The sequence below is a fragment of the Pan troglodytes genome, chromosome 6 (genome assembly GCF_028858775.2).
Source record: "Pan troglodytes isolate AG18354 chromosome 6, NHGRI_mPanTro3-v2.0_pri, whole genome shotgun sequence".
Taxonomy (NCBI): Eukaryota; Metazoa; Chordata; class Mammalia; order Primates; family Hominidae; genus Pan; species Pan troglodytes.
The window spans coordinates 121,118,014-121,142,386 of NC_072404.2; the positions used below are offsets into that span (position 1 = coordinate 121,118,014).

At 44.7% G+C, this 24,373-nt stretch overlaps 1 protein-coding gene across 20 annotated transcripts in view; it reads right to left on the reverse strand.

Annotated features, from left to right (window-relative positions):
* ATXN7L1 (ataxin 7 like 1) overlaps positions 1 to 24,373 on the reverse strand; it is a 267,713-nt gene that overhangs the window by 126,856 nt on the left and 116,484 nt on the right. The window contains exon 4 of one of the 20 annotated variants that reach the window (XM_003318735.6): positions 1 to 24,373. This exon is cut by the window's right edge and continues 5,063 nt beyond it. The exons of the other annotated variants lie outside the window; for them this stretch is intronic. The gene's annotated coding sequence lies outside the window, so the exon portion shown is untranslated. 20 annotated transcript variants of the gene reach the window in all.

Here is a 24,373-nt window from a genome sequence, read left to right on the forward strand (position 1 = left end):
GCCTGTAATTCCAGCATTTTGGGAGCCTGAGGCAGGTGGATCACCTGAGGTCAGGAGTTTGAGACCAGCCTGGCCAATATGGTGAAACCCCATCTCTACTAAAAATACAAAAATTAGCCGGGCATGGTAGCGGGCGCCTGTAATCCCAGCTTTTCGGGAGGCTGAGGAAGGAGAATCGCTTGAACCCGGGAGTCGGAGGTTGCAGTGAGCTGAGATTGTGACACTGTACTCCAGCGTGGGGGACAAAGTGAAACTGTCTCAAAAAACAAAACAAAACAAAACAAAACAAAACAAAACAAAAGCCAAAATAAGCCAGGTGTGTTGGCTCACTCCTGTAATCCCAACACTTTGAGAGGCCAAGGTGGGCAGATCACCTTAGGTCAGGGGTTCGAGACTAGCCTGACCAACATCGTGAAACCCTGTCTCTACTAAAAAATACAAAAAAAATTCACTGGGCGTGGTGGTGCGTGCCTGTAGTCCCATCTACTCAGGATGCTGAGGCAGGAGCATTGCTTGAACCTGGGAGAAAGAGGTGGCAGTGAGCTGATATTGCTCCCCTGCATCCCAGTCTGGGCGACAATAAAAGCCAAAATCTAAATAAACCTAAGTACAGATTACTAATGTATATGAATTATGGATTTTTTTTTCCCTTGGGAGAAGTTTTAGGACTATGAGGTCACAACTACTTCAGATGATAGTGGAAATAAATTCATAGTTTGATTTAGCAGCTTGGGACCATGGACTCCCAAGGCCCCTCCAGCACCCAGGGACAACTGCTGAGTATGCAGTTGTTCTGAGTGGGCATTGTAGGTCAATACCAAGCAACATGGTGCCTACGTTGGCAGGGGTGGGATCACCATCAGGTCTGTGGGTAACCCTTCACCACACTAGCAGCTAATTTAGATGGCAGCAGTAGCTTTGGAGATCCATCACTCTTCTGCTCAAATCCCTTTAATCTCCTGTAGCTGTCTGCCTCGTTTACTTCCCCCTCCAGTCACGCTGGGCTCATAGCTGTTCCTCAAACCCACCAAGCATGTTCCTGCCTCAGTGCTGTTGCACCTGCTGTTTCTTCTGACTGGAATGTTACTCCCCTTAAAAACCTCCTGACTTGTCTCCTCAATTCTTTTGGGTCTCTGCTCAAATGACACTGTATCAGAGAAACCTTTGTGGTGAAAATAGCAACCCTACATCATCACTCCCTTTTACCTCATCAGCTTCACTTTTCTTTCTCAGTACTAACATATTGTCTATTTAGTTGCTTGCTGCCTGCTGTTGCCCATTAAAAGGCGATTTCCATGAAAGCAGGGGCTTTACCTGTTTTCATCTGCTTTGGTTCACTGTTGCATTACCAATACCTAGATAGAATCTAGTAGATACTTGGCACTCAAAAATATCTACTGAAGAAATACATGAATGAATGGGTGATTTTCTACATCACAATATGGTGAATCATATGTGCTGATAAATAATTGTATCCACAATGCATTTGTCAGTCCTTTCCATTCTTTAAAGCTCAGAAAGTTACCTACATACAAAGTATATGCATAGACAAGCAGATTATTCATTCAACAAATATTTACTGAGTAGGTCCTATATGTCAAAGCATTGTAGTGGGCACCAGGGGTACAAAGGTGAGTAAGATCCACTTTTTGACCTCCAGGAGGTCCATCCATCCACCCATCCATCCATTCATCCATCCACCCATCCATCCATCCTTCCATCCATCCACCCAACCACCCATCCATCCACCCCTCCATCCGTCCACCCATCCATCCATCCATCCATCCATCCATCCATCCATCCATCCATCCATCTATCCTTCCATCCATCCACCCATCCACCCACCCATCCATCCATCCATCATCCATCATCCATCCATCCATCATCCATCATCCATCCATCCATCATCCATCCATCCATCCATCCATCCATCCATCCATCCATCCATCCACCCATCGATGCTTTCAATCCTTTTGAGCCCCAGCCAAATTCCAGCCACTGCATATTTAAGATAGTATTTGGCACATCATCTTATCTTTCTCTCTGGATTGTTAACCCTCCTAATGGCAGGGAACTTAATAATTTAGTTGTAGCTCTGTAAAAATCACTAAATTCTGAGTATTAGTTTCCTCATCTGTAAACATGGGTTTGAGACCTCTGGTCAGCCCACCTTACAGGGATGCTGGGAACGTCCAATGAGATGATTCAGAAATAAAATAAGCTTTCCACATCATGAAGTCCTAAATACATATAAGGGATTCTCAGTCAGTAAATGCTAAAAACGAAACCAAAAACCCAAACAAACCAAACAAACAAAAAAACCTAACTACAGTCCTTTCCTCATACTGCCTCTCAGTGGGCCTCAGAGCCCGGGGCAGCTGCTGCAGCTGGCGAGGCCAATATGCCATCACTCAGAAATTCCACAGTTGGACAGAAATCAGGACAGGCAGCCCAGCTCCCGTCAAGGTGATCCTCTGCAGATTAAGTAGACCATCAATAATCTTTGGTTAACATCTGACTCAAGCGTGCACCAGCTCTTCCTGCCCTCCTTGCCCTCCAGCTGAGGCTCTGTTGGCTATTGTGTGCTGTTCTGAAGTTTTAGCAACCTCCTTTCATGTTTTTTTTTTTGTTTTTTTTTTTTTACCTGGCTGGCTTTGGAGTTTCTTACATGATGGAGCTTGAGAGTAAATGAAAGTGATTCCTGAATGTTGACATGTAAACATCATTGACCAGACCAGGCCCTATTCAAAAGGAAGATATTCTAAGTCTTCCAAACTCTAATCAAAGTGAATAGAGAGAGAGAGAGTGAGAGAGAATACAAATATGGGACAAAGCAAGAAGGTAAAGGAGCAAGCAAAGAGAGAATACCTATTAGAACATTCTTCCTGGAGCCATGAACAGATCTCTCCATAAGCTCTGGAACTTTCTAGTCTCCACACTTATGCTTTCCTTTCCTGACAGAGTGCCTGACATTGTCAGCATTAACTGAAAAGGTGGAGGCTGCCAGACTGAGCTGGTGAAATAATTCTATGGGAACAAAGACTCACACTTCTCCTCTGTGCATTCTCATCTATAAGGGCTAAAACAATTTCAAATTAAATACCTCGAAGAAATCCTTTTTTCCTCAGCCACTTTCCCACTAGATCCCCTTGTCCTGGGCTATAATAACAACATCTACAATAATAATGATGATATCTGCTGGATACCTTTTATACAGTACTAGCTCAGCCAGGCATTGTATAAACACTGCCAACCACAAGAAGCGTATCTACACTGAGACTCCAGTCCTTCTTTTGGGATATTCCCCGTGATTTCAGGGTCCAGGACCTTCCATCAAGTTATGTGCTAATGGAAGCTCATCCCTATTAACATGTTGTCTTTCTCTTGTATTATTATTATTTTTTTAACATGGTAAGGCACACTTTATTCAAGAGGGCTCTGGCAATAGGCATAGAGACCTTTGCGATGAGATCTTGTAGCTGGCAAGAAAGACTGGACCCAACATTCTCCCTTGTATGCTTTGAATTTATGGAAAAATTTCAAACATACACAAAAAGAGAAAAGTGCAACAAACACCACATATGCCTACTACCCAGTTTCAACAATTAATATCCTGTTAATCCTGTTTAATCTATTCCCACCCCCTAAATGTTGTTTTTTGGGAAGATTATAAAGCAAACACCAGACATTAGACCATTTCAGCACCACCCCTTGGCATTATTTGTCTTTTCTTTTCACTTTGTTGAATGTTGCAATGACTCTGAGGACCCAGTGAGATTTCCTGCTATGGATGGGAGGTAGTGTGGGGTATACAGGAATATAATTAATTAATCATATATTAATTAATCAAATCTATATTAATCAAACCTAAGCCACCAATCCACTCACTTATTTATTTTTGATATTGTTTTATGGTAAGAATTGTTCAAGTTGCCTTATACTTATTATTTAATGAAACAAGGGATTGAAACTAGATTTACCCTTAAAAACTGGGGCTGAAGACAGACAGTAAAGCTAATCATTTTCTTGGCTTCTGAAGATGGGTGATCCAAAGGGACTCTAGAGTTCCTTGTCAGGGGACACCAACCACTGGAGAAATAGGATCCAGTCCCTCCCTCTTCTGTGGGCTTCCCAGGACTGAGTGATGAGGCTTCAGTCACCGAGTGGCAACAGTCCTATCCATATTGGGGCTGAATATAGGAAATGCAGAATGCATGAGGAACAGGGAAGCTGAAAACATGGATTGACTGTGTGCACACATTGCTATTTAATTATTTATGTGAACTGTTTGCCACGTGTGCTTAATTACCTTGCAGCACGATAATGAACAGGTCTGTCATTAAAATCCCATTGGATTCTAGTGATGAAAACTCTCTCTGGGTTTTCCTGGCCTTCTTTTGCAGCAGGCAAGGTTGCTGGCCCAGAACTTAAAAATATGAGTGGTTTGTTCCTGGCTAGGTCTCTGGTCTCTGAAGCTATGGCAATTGCAGTTTTGTGGAACATGTTTAAGGCTCTGATGGGAGATTTGGCACATCTATGGCCAAAGAATGGCTCTCTTACCTCTGATCATGCCAAAGTTTGGGCAAAAAGTCTCTTCTTGAACTTTTGTTGAGATGGGACAGATTGGAGCTGTAAACCAGGCCTGTGGGCTTATATAATTTCCAGTTCCCCTAAAGCAATTGTTCCAGAGAGCTGGAAAACATATTTACGGACCAGCTCTTCCCCAGACTAATTAAATCAGGATCTCTGGGAGTGGGGGCTGGTGCTGCCCAGGTGGAGACCCACTGCTTTAAAGCAAGTACATGTTGTGCACACAGAGTCTTACTTTCTTCTCCATCTTTCTCTGTTAAGATAACCTTTTTTTCTCAAAGCTTTTGAGATAGAAGAGATGTGTTCTTTTTAGGTTTGGGTATTCAGGTCATGCTGGCTTCATAAAACGAATTGTGGGAAATTTTCATCTTATGCTATGGTCTGAAATAGTTTGAATAACAAAGGATCTATCTGGTTTTTGAAGACTAGCTAGTACCCGGTTATAAGACCATGAGGACTTTTAAAAAAGGGAATCTCTTTAATAAAATTTCTAATGTATTTTATGATTATTGGTCTATTCAGGTGTTCCACCTCTTTGGGGACATTTTATTTTGCCAAGAACTTCTCCATTTCCTCTAGATTTTCAAATGTATTGCCATAGATTTTCACATACAATGCTTTGATAAACTCTTTTGTGCCTTTCCCAAATGGTGATTAAATCTTCCTTCTTACTCTAATAAACTTTTCAAACTTCCTCCATTGTAACAATATTAGCTAATGCTTATTGATCACTGATCATGTGCAGAGCACACGGTCCTAACTGCTTTACTTGTACTAAACTCAGTTCATCCTCATGACAATTCCACGAAGTAGATACTCTTATAATCCTCATGCTACACTTGGCTATGTAGAGAAGTTAAACAATTTGCCATTAGGTCACATAGTAGCATGCAGCTCTAGAATGCTGCCTACTAACGTGCCCGTGTGTGTGTGTGTGTGTGTGTGTGTGTGTTAAGAATTAGCCTATCATTTGACCATATAGGGTTAAGACTTAGAGGGGAGGGGGACTCTTCACCCACCCTCTCCTCCTTGTGTCCTAAGATGTGCTGCCTTGGGTATAAAATTAATTGGAGGTGGGAGTGATGTCATAGCTAACCCCAAATTCTCATTAAACAAAACAAAACATAAAAATAATGAAGGGGCGGAAGGAGTAACAACAGCGTGGAGCTGCAGGTTCCTGCTCAAAGCTCGTAAGGGGGGAGTATGATCTTTTAAGAATTTTGTGGCTGGAAGGTGACAAGATTCCAATGGCAAAGAGTGGCCCAGAGACTTGGGGCCATGAGTTCCAATGTCTACATGGAGGATTCTGTACTATGTAATCTTTTTGGTGACCTGGCCCAAGGTTACTTACTTGTTTTGAATGTTCACTCAGACAATGAGAAGCCCACACCAGCAACATGAAGCAGACACGAATAGGGATGAAGAAAATAACCACAACCACCTAAAAGGGGTGAGTGGTTATTATGCTCTACTCACAGCCACATCACACTGGGCAACCTTTGTATGAAAAGATAGATTTAAAAGATCTTCCAGGACGGCTCTCTGTCACTTCCAGAACAAAAGCTGAACTCTTTCGTGTGGCCTTGAAGGATTTCCACCAACTGACATCAAGTGGCTTTCTAAGCCCATTTGCTACTGCTCCCCTCAGCACTACTGCTGTGTCAGTCAAACTAAACTCCTAGCTCTATATGTCATTGTATGTCTGCCTTTCTGCCTTTGCCCATGTTGCTCCCACCACCAGGAGTGCCCTTTCTCCACTTCTGAATATCAAAATGTGATGAATACTTCAAGGTCTAGCACAAATGTCATGATACTGCTTTCAATATAACTAAATCATACTAGCACTCACATATACTTACCAGCAATATAACTAAATCATACTAGCACTCACATATACTTGCCAGCACTTGATATTCGTTAACTGATTTAACTTGTAAAAGAATCCTGTGAATTATGTACTATTCTTATCCCTATTTTGTAATTGGGGAAATTGACGATCAAGGATTTTTCCAAGACTACACAACTGTCTAGTAGTTGAGTTGGGATTTGAACCCATGTAATCCGGCTCCCTGCTCTCAACCCCTCTGCACAGTATCTGTGCCTCTCAGCAGGCATGAGCTATAATGACTTTTTTATTTTTCTTACTACACCTACCAGACAATAAGCTCCTCCAAGAAAGGCTGTGGGTCTGGTGCACCTTTGCATCCCATCCAGTTGGATGTGCCATAACTATTTGCTGGATGCAGAGCGCTAAGCCAAAGTTGGTCATGGAGCTTGTTACAAAGCTTAGTAAACATTGTAGAGAAGAATACAGTACTAGGTGGATGAGGTGGGGAGGGCAAGGGGGAAAAATTTGCAACCAAGGTCCATCCCTTCTGACAAGATACTTAGGGAGGCTGACTTTTAACAAATGATACAGTGGAAAATCACTGCTGAAGAGTGATCAAATGCAAATCTGGAAGGTACAATCTGAGCTAGGCAAGGGAGATGCTGGCAGAGGTGTAGAAATCTTCAGGCTTTTAGGGACCTGGAACCATGCCTTAAGGCCTTGCTACAGAAAGCGTGGTCCCTGGACAAGCAACAGCATCAATGGGAGCCCATTAATCACGCTTTTTGCCATTTTTAAAAATGGGTTCAAATCCCATTTTTAATGGCAAAAACCACAATTACGTTTGCACCAACCTAATAGAAATGCCCCACCCCAGACCCATGGAAGAAGAACCTATATTTTAACAAGATCCTCAGGTGAGTTGCATGTACCCTAAAGTTTGAGAAGCACGCCCAGAAGGCCAGACATTCAGGCCCACCTCCATAGACTGTGGCTTAGTTGGTTTGGGGTGGGGCTAGCCAGGGCAACCACATTTTCAAAAACTTTTACAGTTAATTTTACCTTGCAGTCTGGGCCAGAACCACTGCCTTGCTCTTCTCTAGAAACTGGTGGAGTGAAAAGACGGAGGAGGGCAAGGGATGGAGAATCCCAGTTCTGTCACTAATGAGCTATGTGACCTTGGGCATGTCATTCAATATCAAATGAAGAAAGTAGATTAGATCAGAGGTTCATGAAACTCAGAATCAGAAAATACACATTCCTGGACCAAGTGAATTATAATTCCCAGCACTGGGCCTGAGGAATCAGCGTTTTCAACAAGTTCCCTAGGGATCCTTGTGTAGCCGCCTGGCCCTGGTATTGGGGATCAGTCGGCAACATGACCTCTAGGTCTTTTCCTCTACTATTCCATGATCTTAAGAGAAGGAGAATTTTGCCCCAGGTTCTAAAAGCAATGATAAATATGTGTTGGTATAGGTTCAAACATTTCATTCAAACATTCAACAGTTCAAACATTTTTGACTGCACTGGAACCTGCTGTAAGAAATATTAAGTACTTTTCATGAAGACTATATACTGTATATATAGCTCCACACCTTTCCCTTACTGTGATCCACTCTGTTTCCTTCTTTTATTTTCAAATGTACCACTCTGCTGATTTCATGATACACTAGTGGGTTAAGATAATTTGTAAAACCTGGTGCAGACAATCTCTGAATCAAGAACAAAGTCAGGGCCAGAAAGCCAGAATCTGTGTCACCTAGCAGAGGCCAGACAGCACCATGCTGACCTGTCCAACCCATAAGGAACCCAAGGGGCAGCTGATCACAACATGTGAAACTACAACAAAGGGACACTGGTTGGGAAAGCTGGAAAGGAGAAGAGAGGTTAGTGGAAGGCTCAAGACTCCAGGCTGAGGAGTTTAGCGACGATCACAGAGGCAACGTGCACTCTCTGGGGCTTCCAGAACAGGCAAGATCCACAAAGCATTTACAGCAGTGGTTCTCAACACTAGAAATACATCAAATTGCTTGGAAAGCACTCACAAAATACCAGTATCCACTCCCAGAGATGCTAAACCGCTAACCCAAAGTTCTCCCAAGTGAATGGACTATGTAGCTGGGATGGAAAAACCACTGATCCAAGAGTTAGTTAAAGAGGCAGGGTGACGTAACACAAAAAATGTGGGCTTTGGGGTCTCTTAATTTCTCTGAAGTTTCCTGTGGATGAAATGGGCATAACAACATCCACCTTAGCAGCTTGTTGTGAGGATTAGAGAGGAAGTTACATACACACAGCAGCTGCTCAGTCAAAGGTCGCTCCATTCATTTTTTTTTTTTTTTTTTTTTTTGGAGTCTCACTCTGTCGCCCAGGCTGGAGTGCGGTGGTGCGATCTTGGCTCACTGGAAGCTCCGCCTCCTGAGTTCAAGCCATTCTCCTGCCTCAGCCTCCTGAGTAGCTGGGACTACAGGCACCCGCCACCACGCCTGGCTAATTTTTTGTATTTTTAGTAGAGATGGGTTTTCACCATGTTAGCCAGGATGGTCTCGATCTCCTGACCTCGTGATCTGCCCGCCTCGGCCTCCCAAAGTGCTGGGATTACACGCGTGAGCCACCGCGCCCGGTGGTTGCTCCATTCTGAAGCCTTCCTCAGGACCAGTGAGAACCCTAAGCCCCAGAAAGGCAGGTCCAAGTTCACGTGGCTGGGCTGCAGCAGAGTGGGGATGTGCGGAGGCTCAGCTCTAGATGTGAATTCTTTGGCACTGTGGGCCTCCTCTCAGGACAGAACAGAGCTCCGGGAGGGTCTTGTGTATCAGGCTCATCTAAATCCAACTCAAATGACCTCAAATGGCCATTTCTCTCCTTCCCCCACTGAACTTCTGTCAGAGCACTGGGCCAACAGAGAGTCTGTCACACAAAATAAAGCCTTAGTTTTCTTTACCCAATAACCAGGTCATATCCTCTCCCTACAACATTATACAAGCTTGCCTTTCAACAGGATAGTGTTTGATTTTGACACATTTGAGCTTGACGTTCTTTTCTGATAGAAGTATCAGTACGATGCCTCCGTGGTGAAAATGCAGTCGAAGAATGATTTTTCAGCCCGTGTGGAAGGTGAGTGGGATGGGAAGAGAGGGGTGATGGATCGGCCAGCTGGAAGGCAGTGTCAGCAATTCAGACATGGGTGGAGGAATTGTGAGTTTTATGGGTTCTCTCCCTAAAAGATGTTGAAGTCCTAAACACTAGCACCTGTGAACGTGACCTTATTTGGAAATAGAGTCTTTGCAAATGACCAAATTAAGACAAGGTCATGAGGGTGGGACCTAATGTAATCTGACTGTGTCATTACAGAGGGAACTCTGGACATAGAGAGTGACATGCACAGCGAGAGCACCTGGTGAAGATGAAAGCTGAGATGGGGGTGAGGCATCTACAAGCCAAGGAATGCCCAAGCCTTCCAGCAAACCACCAGAAGCCAGGAGAGAGGCAGGGAGCAGATTCTCTCTTGCAGCCCTCAGAAGGGACCAATCCTGCTGACATGTTGATCTTGGACTTCCTGCCTCCAGAACTGTGAGATACATTTCTGTCACTTAAGATATCCAGATTGTGGCACTTTGTTATGGTAGCCCTCGCAAACTAATGCAGTGGTGTTAGATCCTTGTTCGAAGGACACATTGTCACGAACAGAGGCAAAGAGCCCCAACTGTCTCCTTTCAAGAGCTAGAACTTCAGAAGAGTAAGCATGCTCTGTCCTACAGGTGACTCTTAACCCACAGTTGAGATGCCTGGCTTTATCTTCTGCAGAGATCTAGCCTTGAAATAAAGCTTGTGATCTAATTTCAAGATTACCAGCCTTTTTGTTGGTGTCCTCAAATATGCCTGCATCGGAGCAATAACCAGTGGCAATTTTCATATGGACTCTCTCATCAGTACAATAGGCAATAACCCTTACCTCAAGCTTAACATATGCGAGGCATTTGCCTTTTGTACATGAATCCACCCAATTTTCACAACCACCCTATTATGTGTGTACTATGCTTATGCTCATTTTACAGAAGAGAAAACTGAGTGAGACACATAAAGGTAGAGTGAGACACACAGAGGTGGAGCAACTTTCCCAAGGCTGCACAACTAGAAATGTTGGAGCTGGGATGGGGATGCAGGCAATTTGGTTCCAGAGTCTGTGTCCTTCTACACTACAAAAATGGCTACCACATGCTGAGGGCTTACTCTGGGCAGGCACTTTCCAAACACTGACATTATTAATCCATTTTACACGCACAACCATTTATCTAAGCTTGCAGACTGTTTATTTTCCATATTCATACTTCCAGGGAAGCTATTTTAATTTTAAACATAAGATGGCCAGCCATTACCCCCACTTCCCAAACACATACGCACAGCCTGGGCCCTCCTCCAAAACAGGTCACTGGCTAGGGATCCTATAGCTTCCCTTGACGAGTATCTTCCAGCATCCCAGGATTCACCTCTCCCCCTCTCAACATGCTTATGCCCTCCCCAACTTCCAGTCCTTATCTCCCCAGCCAAAATTAGGAAGTGATTCTTTGTGGGCAGCCCAACCTCTGAAGGTCAAGCTCATTGCTTTTCAAACTAGAATTTGAAGGGTCTTTTCCTCTCCTGGTCAGAGATGAGTGGGAGCTCTCAGATCTGGCCTCCCAGCTTCTGTAATTGATTTATATTTTGGTATAAAATAACTCTTGATTTTACTGAGGGAGTCAGAGAAGGGGAAGAGGTACAGGGGATCCACACAGAGGCAAAGAACAGACAGAAAATAAAGGAGAAGAAAAACCAAGAATGATTACATATCTGTGCCAAGAACTGGGGCCAGGTACTCAGCACATTGCTCCTATTGCCAACAGCTGAGAGCGGTTAGGCAGTGTGTGGCAGGAAGCTGGATTGGAACCCAGTACTCCTTCAGCTGCACCTGAGTAAGAGTCCCAGGGAGGCTGCCGGCTGGCTCACTGTCTCTGACAAGCAGCAAGTCTTCTTCAGGAGAATTCTCGGTTGCATAAGGAGGCAGTTTACAGGACTCTAACAATCACTGTCACCTCTGGAAAGTCAAGGAAGGGAGCTCTCCAAGGTTCCCTGTGCCACTCAGGGCGACACTGAGAAAGCAGATATGATCACTTTAGAAGTCCGTGACTATGCTGAATGTTACATAGCTGCATTGCAGCAGCCTAGGAGGTGGCCACACTCATGTGGCCTTCTTGGACCTTCTGACCCACCAGCCATAAATGCTAACAATGCCAAATGTGGCACAGCTTCCTTTCAGAATCAGTCAGCAAGACACCCTGTGGTTCATGCTTCCCTCCAAATCTGCTTACTAACTTATGAGGAAATAGATCTTTCCGCCTCAGTAACAACAAAATTGGTCTTTGCATCTGCGAAAATTATGCTCTAGATGACAGCAATCCTGAACATTAATCAAGTATCAATCACTGACATGAGTGGAAAATGGAGCTGGCGTCTTTATTTAAGTCTTGTTTTGAGCAAAGCAAAGCAAGGACTGATTGCGGAGAAAACCCTTTAATGGGTTTGAAACAGCACGTTGCAGCGTGAGCTTGATGGCTGAGGTCTGGTTCAATGCCCAGTTCTCTCTCTAAATGGCTGTGCTCCTTGTGCCTCAGTTTTCCCATTTGTAAAACAACAGAAACGTCATCACCTCTCAAGTCACCAAAGGATTAAATGAGACAACACATCCCTACACAGAAACAATGATCTATTAGATATATTCAGAATAACCTGGGTCTGTGTCCTTCTACACTACAAAAATGGCTACCACATGCTGAGGGCTTACTCTGGGCAGGCACTTTCCAAACACTGACATTATTAATCCATTTTACATGCACAACCATTTATCTAAATGGTTGTGGGAGACTAAATCCGCTAGGGAGAGAGTCCCTTATCTTGCCCAAGAGCTTAGAGTATATTTAACATGCTCTGTGCCCACACCAGGGGAATATTCTTTTTTTAGGGGAATATTCAGGTTTCTGAGCTGCCCAGCCCCCACCCAAAGGGCTTGTTCTCCATGTGTCAGCAGCACTGTCCTGATCTCCCTCTGGGCTCATCCCAACTTGCCAGACTTAGATCTTACCCCCTTAAAAAAGTCTTCCACCCCCAAATGCAAAACCTGAATCCAATTGCAAGGAATCACCAGGTAAACCAAATCCAAGACTTGAAATCTTTAAAAACATGAAGGCCATGAATGACAGAGACTGAAGAGACACAACTAAATGCAATATGTACTCCAGGATTAATACTCTTTTTTTTACTTTTTTTTTTTGTTTTTTTTTTTTAGATGGAGTCTCCCTCTGTCACCCAAGCTGGAGTGCAGTGGCACAATCTCGGCTCACTGCAACCTCCGCCTCCAGGGTTCAAGCGATTCTCCTGCCTCAGCCTCCCGAGTAGCTGGGATTACAGGCGCCCACCACCACGCCCAGCTAATTCTTGTATTTTTAGTAGAGATGGGGTTTCACCATGTTGGCCAGGCTGGTCTTGAACTCCTGACCTCAGGTGATCCATCTGCCTTAGCCTCCCAAAGTGCTGGGATTACAGGCGTGAGCCACTGTGCCCGGCCAACAACTATTTTTTGCCCTAAGGGATAACTGGCAAAATTTGAATAAGCTTTAATCAATGATGTTAGTTTCCCGATAATTGTACTCTGGTTATGTAAGAGAGTATCTTTGTTTTTAGAAAATACATGTTGAAATATTAAGGGGTGAAGGGATACAGTTTTGCAACTTACTCTTAAATGGGTCAGGAAAAAATTAAAAATATAAATATATATTTAAAAACCAATCTGTATAGATACACATATATATAGGGGAGGGGGTGGACAGTTTTTGCAACTTTTCGATAAGTTTGAAATTAACTTCCTCTCCCCAGAAAAGCACTCCACAATTGATTACACTCTTTCCTCTTTCTCTTTTAACATCCTTGTAATGTATTTTTTCATGTGGGCCGTGTACGGGAATTCCGTTTGTACGCCTCATACCACTTAACTTACAGGCAAATAACATTACAGCTGGAAGGAAGGGTCCTCAGAGACCACATAATTTGAAACTTCTGGGTGCTGCAACCAGGCTGAGAGGGGTCCACAGCTGTTGTCACCCAGCTGACCAGTTCCTGAGCTGCCCTGTGTTCTAGGGGCTCTTTCCCCTACTTCACACTGCATGGCCACGCAATGCAAGAAGCTGCAAAGGAGTGGCAGGTGCAACCAATCCCCTTGGCCTTTGGGACGATGCTGGGCCTGTTGGGAGGGGCAGGAGGCCCTGGAGTCCCAGTCTTACTTTCTGTTTACCCAGAGTGGAGCTATGATGTGAAAAATGTCAGGAAGCTGCTCTAATCCCATCTGTTCCCAGGGCTCTAGGTAACACCTATGTGTGAATGGGCCTCAAATTTGTCTCTCTAACCCTGACCTCCACCTGAGGTCCACACTCCTATATCCAACTGCCAGTTCTTGAACATTGACTCAGCACCTCTAACATAACATGTCCCAAACCAAAGGTTAGATTTCTCCCTTCCCCTGCTTTTCCCTGTCTCAGGTTCAGTGGACCATTCCCCCAGTGGTTCAGGCCAAAACCTCAGGCTCAGCTAACCTCCTGTTGTTCTCTCACACTCCACATCCTAGGAAATCACGTGGGCCCTATTTTCCAAACATATTCAGAATCTGGCTTTTCCTCAGTGCCGCCACCACCAGGCTGATACAGGCCACCAGGACTGCTCAGCTGGACTTTTACAAGCACCTTGTGACGGTGCCCTGTTCCCACCTTTCCCGTGTCTACACTGCATTGCCTACCCAACAACCGCAGTGAGCATGTCTCTCTCTGGCTCAGAACCATCCAAGGGCTTCTGTGTCACTTATAATAAAATCTGCATCCTTAGAAGGATTTACCTGACTGGATCCCTCCCTGAGCAGTCAATCTCTTTTCTCACATTCTTCACTCCTTGACACTTCAGGCATCTCATCCCTGTGTTGTCCCAGGGGCATGAGAGCCTGGCATGCCCCCAGCTTCAGCGTCTCTCCCCTGGTGCCCTCTCTGCCTAGAGTCCTTTGGCCAAGTATCTACAAGACCCTCTCGCCGACTGCACTCCCTGATTACCTTGTGCAAAAGAGCACTCTGCCCTTCCTGCACTGACTTTTCTTCACCTGACATCATACACTTCTTTGTTTACTATTATATCCCCCAGGAAGTTTCTAGACACAGGGAATCTATGTGGTTCTCTGTGAATCCCAGCCACTGCTTGGCACATAATAGGATCTTCTTAGTACTGTATTTACTGGATTAATAAATGAATGCATTATTAAGTCAAAAAGCAAGGAGCAGAATGATGTATAAAATGCACACTCATTTATTTTAAAAAGGAAAAATATACACATATATACTTGCTTATCTTTGGGAGGATGGAACAGCCTTGCCTTCTGCGATGGTGAATGGGTGACTGCGGGCAGGAGTAGGAGGGAGACTTTTCACTGTATACCCTTCTGTGATTTTTTTGAATTTTGTAGTAGATACATGCGCTATCTGTCCAATGAATTAAAAACAGAAAAACATATTTGCCCCTGTGATATTGTGAACTATATATTTGGTCTTCAACCCATTTTTTGGCATTCAATTCTTAAAATCCTTAGAAGCGCCAAAATGATGTCTTTTGCACGCTAATGAGTTGACTGATGGCAGCGGGTAAGTAGCTTCAGGATGGGGGCTGTTCACCAGAAAGACCAAGGCAGGATTAGAGGGCGGGGACTTTCAGCTCCACCTGCCAACCTCTGGGAGGGGAGAGAGGCTGAGGGTTGAGTTCATCACTAATGGCCAGTGGTTTAATCAATCATGCCTACATAATGAAGCCTCCATAAAAACCCAAAAGGGTTCGGAGAACTTCTGGATAGCTGAACACGTGGATGCTTACAGAAAGATTAAGAGGAACTCACTTTCAGGGCAGGGTGGCACACTCTAGCTCCATAGGGACAGAAATTCTTGTACTCGGGACCCTCCCAGACCTTGCCTTATGTATCTCTTTATCTGGCAGTTTATTCGTATCCTTTAAGATATCCTTTATAATAAACCAGTAAATGTGTTTCCCTGAGTTCTGTGAGCCACTCTGGCAAATTAATTGAACCCAAAGAGGGTGTTGCAAGAGTCCCAACTTGAAGCCAGTAGGCCAGAAATTCTGGAGGCCCAGACTTGCAACTGGTGGGACAGTCGGGGGACTGAGTCTTGGGGACTGAGCCCTCACCCTATGGCATCTGATGCAATGTCTAGGTAGATAGCGTCAGAATTGAATTAAAGGACATTCAGCTGGTGTCCACTGTGGAAGTGATTGCTTGCTTGGTGGTGGGAAAAACTCCAACATGTTTGGTCTTAGAAGTCTTCTGTTGGCCGGGTGTGGTGGCTCACACCTGTAATCCCAGCACTTTGGGAGGCTGAGGTGGGCGGATCACCTGAGGTCAGGAGTTCAAGACCAACCTGACCAACATAGAGAAACTCCGTCTCTACTAAAAATACAAAATTAGCCAGGTGTGGTGACACATGCCTGTAATCCCAGCTACTGAGGAGCCTGAGGAAGGGAATTGCTTGAACCTGGGAGGTGGAGGTTGCGGTGAGCCAAGATCGTGCCATTGCACTCCAGCCTGGGTAACGAGCAAAACTCCATCTCAAAAAAAAAAAGAAGTCTTCTGTTGATGATTGTTGTGGTGTAAGAGCAAAGGAAAAACACATTGAGCATGATTTTTGCACACACAACACCCAACTCTAATAAAATGATTATGGGAAGACATATTCAGAGCAGACTTAGTCTGCATTTGTGACAAGGGACAAAGGGCAGCGGTGGGATGCTGGACCTGGAATGTCTAGGAGAGTGGTCCAGCTCTTCTCTACCTGTGAGACTCTGGCTGGGTTGCCTGTCTGGTCTCAGTAGGTCCCGAGTTGCTCTACTGCAATAAAGGGTTGGGGAGGTTAGATCCGACCATCTTAGAGATCTCTCTCCAGCTGCATGGCTCTGTAGTTCCATTTGATTGGATGTTACCTGTTGGACCACACAAATGGACAGGTCCTACGCTATGCCCTCGTGAGATCTCTGCAGACCCAGCACCAATGTTGCAGGAATCCTCCTGCCAGTGACACAGTTAGGTGTCCCCCTGGTTACCTGGGCCTGTGTATGACTGAGCTAGAAAGCTGAGGCTCACCCTCCTGCTTCCAGAGTCTTCTCCCTCAGGCCTGAGGCTTGGGGCTTTTGCACTGTGTACCTCTGCCACTTGAAACTCTCTGGGGAGCTGAGCAAAACAGCACTCAGGGCCAAGTGTGGACAGGACTGCCTGTGTCTCTAGAGCCGGGCCCACCCCGGAGATAAGGAGATCGTCAGATGGTCTCATGAGGCAGCAGGGCACACTAAAGTAAACTTTCCTTTCCTGAAAAATGTTAGTAAGAAAAAACTGCAAATGAAAAGAGCTTTCAGAGTGTTTGGGGAAAGGCCCTCTGCTGGGGAGGAATGTGAGGAGTGGGAGAGACAATGCTTGGGCACCATTCTAAATTATCTGCATGAGGAGAAGGAAGGGAACAGCTTGGGTGCACAGGAATTCGCCCCTCACTTTGGAATGCCCCACCTTACTGTTTTCCTTATTAGATTTGTCTTGTTGATGATTTTAGACTGAGACTAATGTTAATATGAGTTTAGATTCTGTCTGCACAGGCCAAGGGGTTGGTGGAGAAATGTTTGGAAGTGTTTTGGGTTTCAGAGGAAATTCCTTGCAGGATTAAAGAATTTTCTCTGGATAGTCCTCAAAATAGAGTTTAGGGTATAGTTACAGTACAGGAGAGTAAGGAAGGGTAAAATCATCATACTGCAAGTCAAACAAGAATGAGAAAGAAAATGGGCTTTTCAAAAGAAGTTTGACAATATCTTTAGTCCTTAACCAATGATTTTAAGTCTAATTCTACCTTTATTTTGAAAGCTCAAGAGTTCTAGTCTTCGGAGTTGTCATTTGGGGGTGGAGATAGGGGCAGGATGTACACACAGTTGTCACCCTGAGAAAAGGGGCCACTAAGAGAGGTTGTATGGGACACACAAGAATCACCTGAACCCAGGAGGCAGAGGTTGCAGTGAGGTGAGATTGAGCCACTGCCCTCCAGCCTGGGCAACAGAGTGAGACTCTGTCTCAAAAAAAAAAAAAAAAAAAAAAGAGTGAGAGGTTGTATCCCTTAATATCCCCGGATTAATATCTTTCATATCCTTGGATATTAAAGAAAGTAGTAGACAGCATTAGGTTGATTTCATCTGGGCAGCACCAGATCACTTGTGGGGCTTCTGACTTGGCAGGTCTCAGGTAGGGTCTCCACTTCTTTATTTCAAAAAGCTTCAGAGATGACTGTAAATCAACACAATTGTCTGTTGTTCTCCCTGCTTCCTTCTCCCCCAGGTCCAAACCCACCGTTGAGGATCACTGTTGGCTGTATTCTGGGCACTTACTGCCTAAAAATGGACTAGTCTGTGAAGGTTCTTCCTGCACTATGCACCTGCACGATACACCTAAAATCTTAATTTGCCTTTAACAGCTGTACCCCACAGGAACCTATGAGGTCTTCAAAATGGGAGAACTTGGGATTGACTTTTTTCTTTCCACTCATTTAAGTGCACTTTGAACCATGTGTAGACTGCAGGCACTTTAGAAAGAAGCTGAGATTGAAAAGTCTGTCTTGACTTCCAAGGAAGGTTAAGTCCCTGTTTGCAGCCCCAGGGCCTGCTCATTGTTAACAGTTTGTGTTTCAAACAACATACTTTGTGAGCAGTTAAATATGATGGATAATATAATTTTAGATTTATAATTGCTCTTTTTTTTTTTTGAGACAGGATCTCACTCTATTGCCCGGGCTGAGTGCAGTGATGAGATCTCAGCTCACTGCAGCCTTGACCTCCCGGCTCAAGTGATCCTCCTGCCTCAGTTTCTTGAATAGCTAGGACTACAGGCACGTGTCACCACACCTGGCTAATTTTTGATTGTTTTTTGTAGAGACAAGGTCTGCTATGTTGCCTAGGCTGGTTTTGAACTCCCTCCTTGGCCTCTCAAAGTGTTGGGATTACAGGTGTGAGCCACCAATCCCAGCACTTTGGGAGGCAGAGGCGGGTGCATCACCTGAGGTCAGGCGTTCGAGACCAGCCTGACCAACATGGTGAAACCCCGTCTCTACTAAAAAATACAAAAATTAGCTGGCCATGGTGGCAGGCGCCTGTAATCCCAGCTACTTGGGAGGCTGAGGCAGGAGAATCACTTGAACCCGGGAGGTGGAGGTTGCAGTGAGCCGAGATTGCGCCATTGGACCTCAGCCTGGGCGACAGAGTAAGACTCTGTCTCAAAAAAAAAAAAAAAAAAAAAAGTTACTTTTATCAATCACTCCTTTGGCAAGTGGCTTTTCCTTTTCCTCAGTTTGCATTCAAAGCCTTCCATGATCTGGTTCCAATGTGATTTTCAAACTGGCTTCTCTCATAGCTCCTGCAACCCACTTTCGTTGCTTCAAGTTGACTGGCTGCCTCACTGTTGTTTTTTCCTTCAATGCTGTAATAATGGCATAGGATTATATCATTAGAATGATGAATGTATCTTGACTTAACTACTCCCCAATTGCTGAACATTTTTCTATTTCCCTTCTCGTGTTTTACTTTGCCAGGAAGGGTGTCTAAGGAATCATGCAGTCTAGTGGCTTTCAGCTTTGGCCAGTCACTGCAGTATGGGATTACTCCATACTCCATGGGAAGGGATGGATGGGAAGGTGGGAGGGAGGTGGGAGTGTTATAAAACTCTCAATGGAGTTATGCATATAGGAAAAGGCACAAATCACACATGTGCCGCTGGATGCCTATTCACAAACAAAATCCCCACGTAACCAGCATCTGGATCAGAAATGACATTCCCAGCACCCCAGAAAGGCTGGGGTGTAGTGGCTCATGCCTGACGGGTGAATCATTTGTGTTCTGGAGTTCGAGACCAGCCTGGGCAATATGGGAGAAACCCCCGTCTCTACTAAAAATACAAAAAAAATTAGCTGGGCATGGTGGTGCATGCCTGTAGTTTCAGCTACTTGGGAGGCTGAGGTGGGAGGATTGAATAAGCCCAGGAAGTCGAAGCTGCAGTGAGCTGTGATCTTGCCATTGCACACCAGCCTGGGCAACAGAGTGAGATCCTGTCTCAAAGAAAAAAAAAAGTCTCACCTTCAGATTGGTCATTTGATAGCTGGATTTCTGGATCTGAGGTAAACCCAGGAATTTGCATTTTTCAGATTCTCCTCAGGGGGCTCCCATTTACCACTAGACTTGAAGACTACTCATCTACCAAGGATTTTCAACGGGTGCCCCTCAGGTGTCCCCCTGGGGATGTGGGGGTAGAGACAGGGAGCCGTCAGCTCTGCCTTTCCATGGATCAAAATCACTTGAATCTCTTTCTTATACTGGGCCTCCTTCGGTAGATAGCAATCCTTCAAACAACCATAATCTTGAAAACCACCCATATCAGCTCTCAAGGGAAGAAGCAGAACACAAGGATTAATACAGTACAGACATATCTATCAGCATTTACATGAATTTATTTCAGGTATTGACCTTTTGCAATAGTAAGAGCTGGTTAAGCAGCTTCTACAACGTGGTTGTTTTTGCATCTGATGTGAGTATGTGAGGTTCACAGGACAGGCAGTCGGGGAGAACAATTGCGAATTCACAGGCCTTAACTGGAACCTCATGAAGATGGACTGAAACTCATGTCTCTTGTTGCCTTTGACCTCGATGGTACAAATGTCCTGCAGAAGCTGCAGCTCTTCAGCATGGAGCTAAATGCACACACCTGGCCCAGGAGTCAGAGAAGCTGAAGGAGGATCCAGAAGGTGGAACAGTTGCAGGCCCGGCTGGCAAATGAGTGACAACGTATGTGTTGCAAAGTGCTGCTGCCTTTCCATCCTTGGAATCTCCCAAGAATTTCTCTTAGGCTCCATCCCAATTAGAAACTCACAGGACAGGGAATTCTAGGAAATGTAGTTCACCCTAGTCTAGGATGCGTGACAGCCAACACACCACCCTCTGACTATCATTCCCATGCTTGGCTACCACTGGAACTATGCAGAGTGTTAGCTTCCCAGGTGGCTCAAACATGTAGTTGAGGCTGAGAAGCACTGGCTGTCAACTGACACGTGGATGTGAACTTTGAGACTGCCCCAACCCAGGTCCCAAGAAGATAAATTCTATACTTTTTTCATCGCAAGAAGAGCATAAAAAGGTCTGGTTATTTTTCCTAAGGTCCTAAAATGTGGCTTTTCTCATTATCCTGCCTTCCTCCTGTCTGTCTTGTCTCAGCTAACCCAGCTACAACCTTCCTGTAGTCCTCAACACAGTGGCCGCACCCTGAACAAAGCCCTCCCTTGTTTATCCTCCCGGTACAAAGTGCATTAAGAGCACAGCTGGAAGACCCCAAGATCATCCAAATGCCACCAAGCTCATAGTGAATTGAAGACCACAGTGAATTGAAGACTCAGAAGTTTTCACTATTAGGCTTCTAAATAAAGCATCTTTTCCTCTGTGACACAGACTAATTAAATGATTGTAACACAGCCAAGTGGTCAGTGAACACTTAACCACTGTGATGTGAGCCACAGAGCTGGTGAGAGCCAGTGCTGCAGACTCACAGGTGGCTCAGCTGCTGCTGCTGAGTCTTTCTCAAGGACGGCTGAAGGAGAAGCCATTGGAGGAGATAGGGGTGGTTGTAGAAGTGGGAAAAGAGTTGGGGGCTGGAAAGAGCTGTGGTGCAAGTTGCAGCTCTGCAACTAAGTGGCCACTGGGGTTTGCACAAGTCACTTAAATTTTCTAAACCTCAATATCAGCCCTACCTCCTGCACAGGATAATTGAGACATCAAATGAGAGAATACACGTGATACAGTCTGGGAGGAAGAAAGTCCAAAAGCACGGTCATTCTGTGTTAGTAGTTTTAACTCTGTTATAGATGACACTGGTATAAGGTGAAGATTATCTAGTTTATAGATGGATTTTTATTTAGATATTTTGCTTTCTTTTTCCTATCTATGATGTGGTTATTTCTAATGAGGTCTGCTGAAGTGTGAGATTGACGCAAGTGACTAAAATGGGATCTTTGGGATTAACTTTGGGTTTTTATTATTTATGCTCTCCCTCTCCTCTCCATTACAGCAGACAGCTGAAGACAGGCTGAACCACCCATTCTACACTCTGGAGATAAGTTTACATAGAAAGAACCCTTCTAAGAAAAAGCAACAGCGAACTCATCTTTCAGAGCATCCTTGAGGAGTAAAACTGGGAAAGGATCAGGCAGTGCTGCTCTATGTTTATTGGTATGTTCACTATTTATGGGAGTTTTCTCTTTCAGAATCATATTTTCAGCTTCTTGAGGGCAGGTCTGAATCCTGATGAGGCTTTCTGTCTGCATTAGTGCCTGGGACAGTGCAGTAGAAAGGATGTGGGTTGTAAGGATCCAAAGTTCTGAGATCTAGTTACAGCTCTGCCCCCCCAAAAGCCATTTTAATCCTTCTCGGTCTCAGTTTCCTCTCTGTAAGGTGGGAATTACCCACTGCATGGGAGTATTGTATAGGACAAATTAGACAATCTGTGGGAAAATACTTCTATGACCCAAAACGTGCTGTGCAAGAGGGACAGACTGCGGTAAGAGCTCTTACGTCTCAAGAACTCTATACTAGTTGATTTTCCTGTTGAGGATAGGCAGGCACAGAGCACAGGTGGTCGACCCTGGGCTTCAGATGGGAAAACACTCAGGAGTGGAGGAGAGGGGAAGGACATCCCTGGCAGCCCCTGGAGAGACCACAGACACTTTCTCACTGCCCATCTTGGAAGATCTCTGCACTATCTCTTTTGCTTCAAGCTGTTAGTCTGGTCCCTTGTTTATTTGTTCTTTTCTTTTCTTTTCTTTCTTTCTTTTTTTTAAGAGACAGAGTCTCACTCTGTTGCCCAGGCTGGAGTAAAGTGGTGCGATCATAGCTCACCGTGGTCTACATCGTGCAGCATTAGTAGTATAGTGGTGAGCATAGCTGCCTTCCATAGCTCATCGCAGTCTCAAATTCCTGGGCTCAAGTGACCCTCCCACCTCAGCCTGCTGAGTAGCTGGACTATAGGCATAAGCCACTGCACCCAGCATATTTTCAATTTTTTTGTAGAGACAGGATCTCACTATGTTGGCCAGGCTGGTCTTGAATTCCTGGCTTCAAGCAATCCTCTCCCCGTGGCCTCCCAAAGTTCTGGGATTACTGGCATGAGCCACCATACTCAGTCTATTGGTTCATTTTTTAAATCAGATGTTCACTGAGCACCTACTATGTGCCAAGCACTGTGCCAAGAACTGAGCCAAGAACTGAGAATTGAATGGTAAGCAAAACCAGGTAAGGTCCCTGCCCTCATGGAGTGGAATCTGGCCTGTTTCTTCCCAAACATGTTTGGACTCAAGCCTATGCACTAAGTCCTGTGGGTACCATCCAGCCCTGGGGACAGACATAAATGTTGTGTTTTAGTGGGATTCCAGATATAAGCTGAAAAATATCAACAAGTTTAGGCCAGGTCCAACAAGGAAAAAAAGAAAAGGCAAAACTCCCAGCAACCTCTTTTTTGGGTCTTCCTTCCTGTGCCCTCATCGCCGGTTTCCAGAGTCATACTCTTTATGGTTTTACCCTCTTTTGGAACTCTCACCTAACTCGTTCATATTAAGGTGTTTCCTTCTCTAGAAGCACTGAATTTAATAGGGAAAAAAACCTTAAAGAAATGATACCCCAGCTGGAGGGATGTTAGAGGACATCCTAAATCACACCACTAGGGTAGTCATTTCAGAATGGCACTTTCAGGGGCAACAGGTATAGAGGAAATGGGTGCTGGCAGCAGGGATGAGTTCCCTTAAGCAAATCTCTGTGCTCTTTAAACATTACTCAAGGTAAGGAGGGGAAAGGCAGGGAGCAATATGGCTGCCATCAGGGTCCTTGTTTTTGTTTAGAGGAGGTGAGTTTGCAAGGGCTTATTCCATTACTATAAGTGATAACTATATAATTCACTGTATAAATGAACGTGGAAAAAAATAAAGACCAGGGGAGTCTTCTGTAGCCAGAGCCTAGAAAAGCCCCATCCACTGGTCCTCTTTTTAAATTTTTCTCTAATTTCTGACCAAGCTGTCAGACAATCCTACTGGTGAATTTCCAGCTGGAATTTCAATTTCCCTCTTAGTGAGAAAAGTGAGACACATTTTATTATTAGACCCTAATCCCTAAAGTGAAATTCCCGAAAGACTGTTGGTTACGTGAACCCTGAGTAGACTCATCAAAAGAAAAGCTTTGTATTGTAAAATAAAGCATGGGCACTGAACACCACACGAAAGAGATGCTCTGCGTTGGGAGGGATGGGAAGGGCAACATCCAGGTAACCGTCATGCAGGTGGAGACACAGAACTTTGCCAAGCACCCCACTCCATGTGTCTGGTCTGCTTGTAGCCACCCACCTCCCTCCAAAAGTAAGCAGACTCCTGGCTCCACAGTCTTTGTGTCCTTGTGTGTGTTTATGATGTCATCGCCCACACGTGTATCGTCAGAGGCTGCATTTCAGTCCTCCCATTTTTTGCATGCCTTTTAAACTTATTTTAAGCGACCAATTTCCCCCTCATTCTTTTCCTTACAATTTTTCTGTTGAAGGCTCTTGCTGTCCAATCTGCAGTTTCTCACTGTCTGGATTTTGCTCTTGATGCATGCCAATATGTCCAAATGCACTCATTTTGATGCAAATAATCACCCATTTAAAAAAACTCTGTTTGCCAGCCATGTTCTTAAGGAGGGCACAACCCACCATAATCACTTTCTCATGAGCATGTGGGCAAAGGGAGTGCTCACAATAGAGGTAATGAGACAGAGAGAAAAATGTGAATGTGATTTATGAAA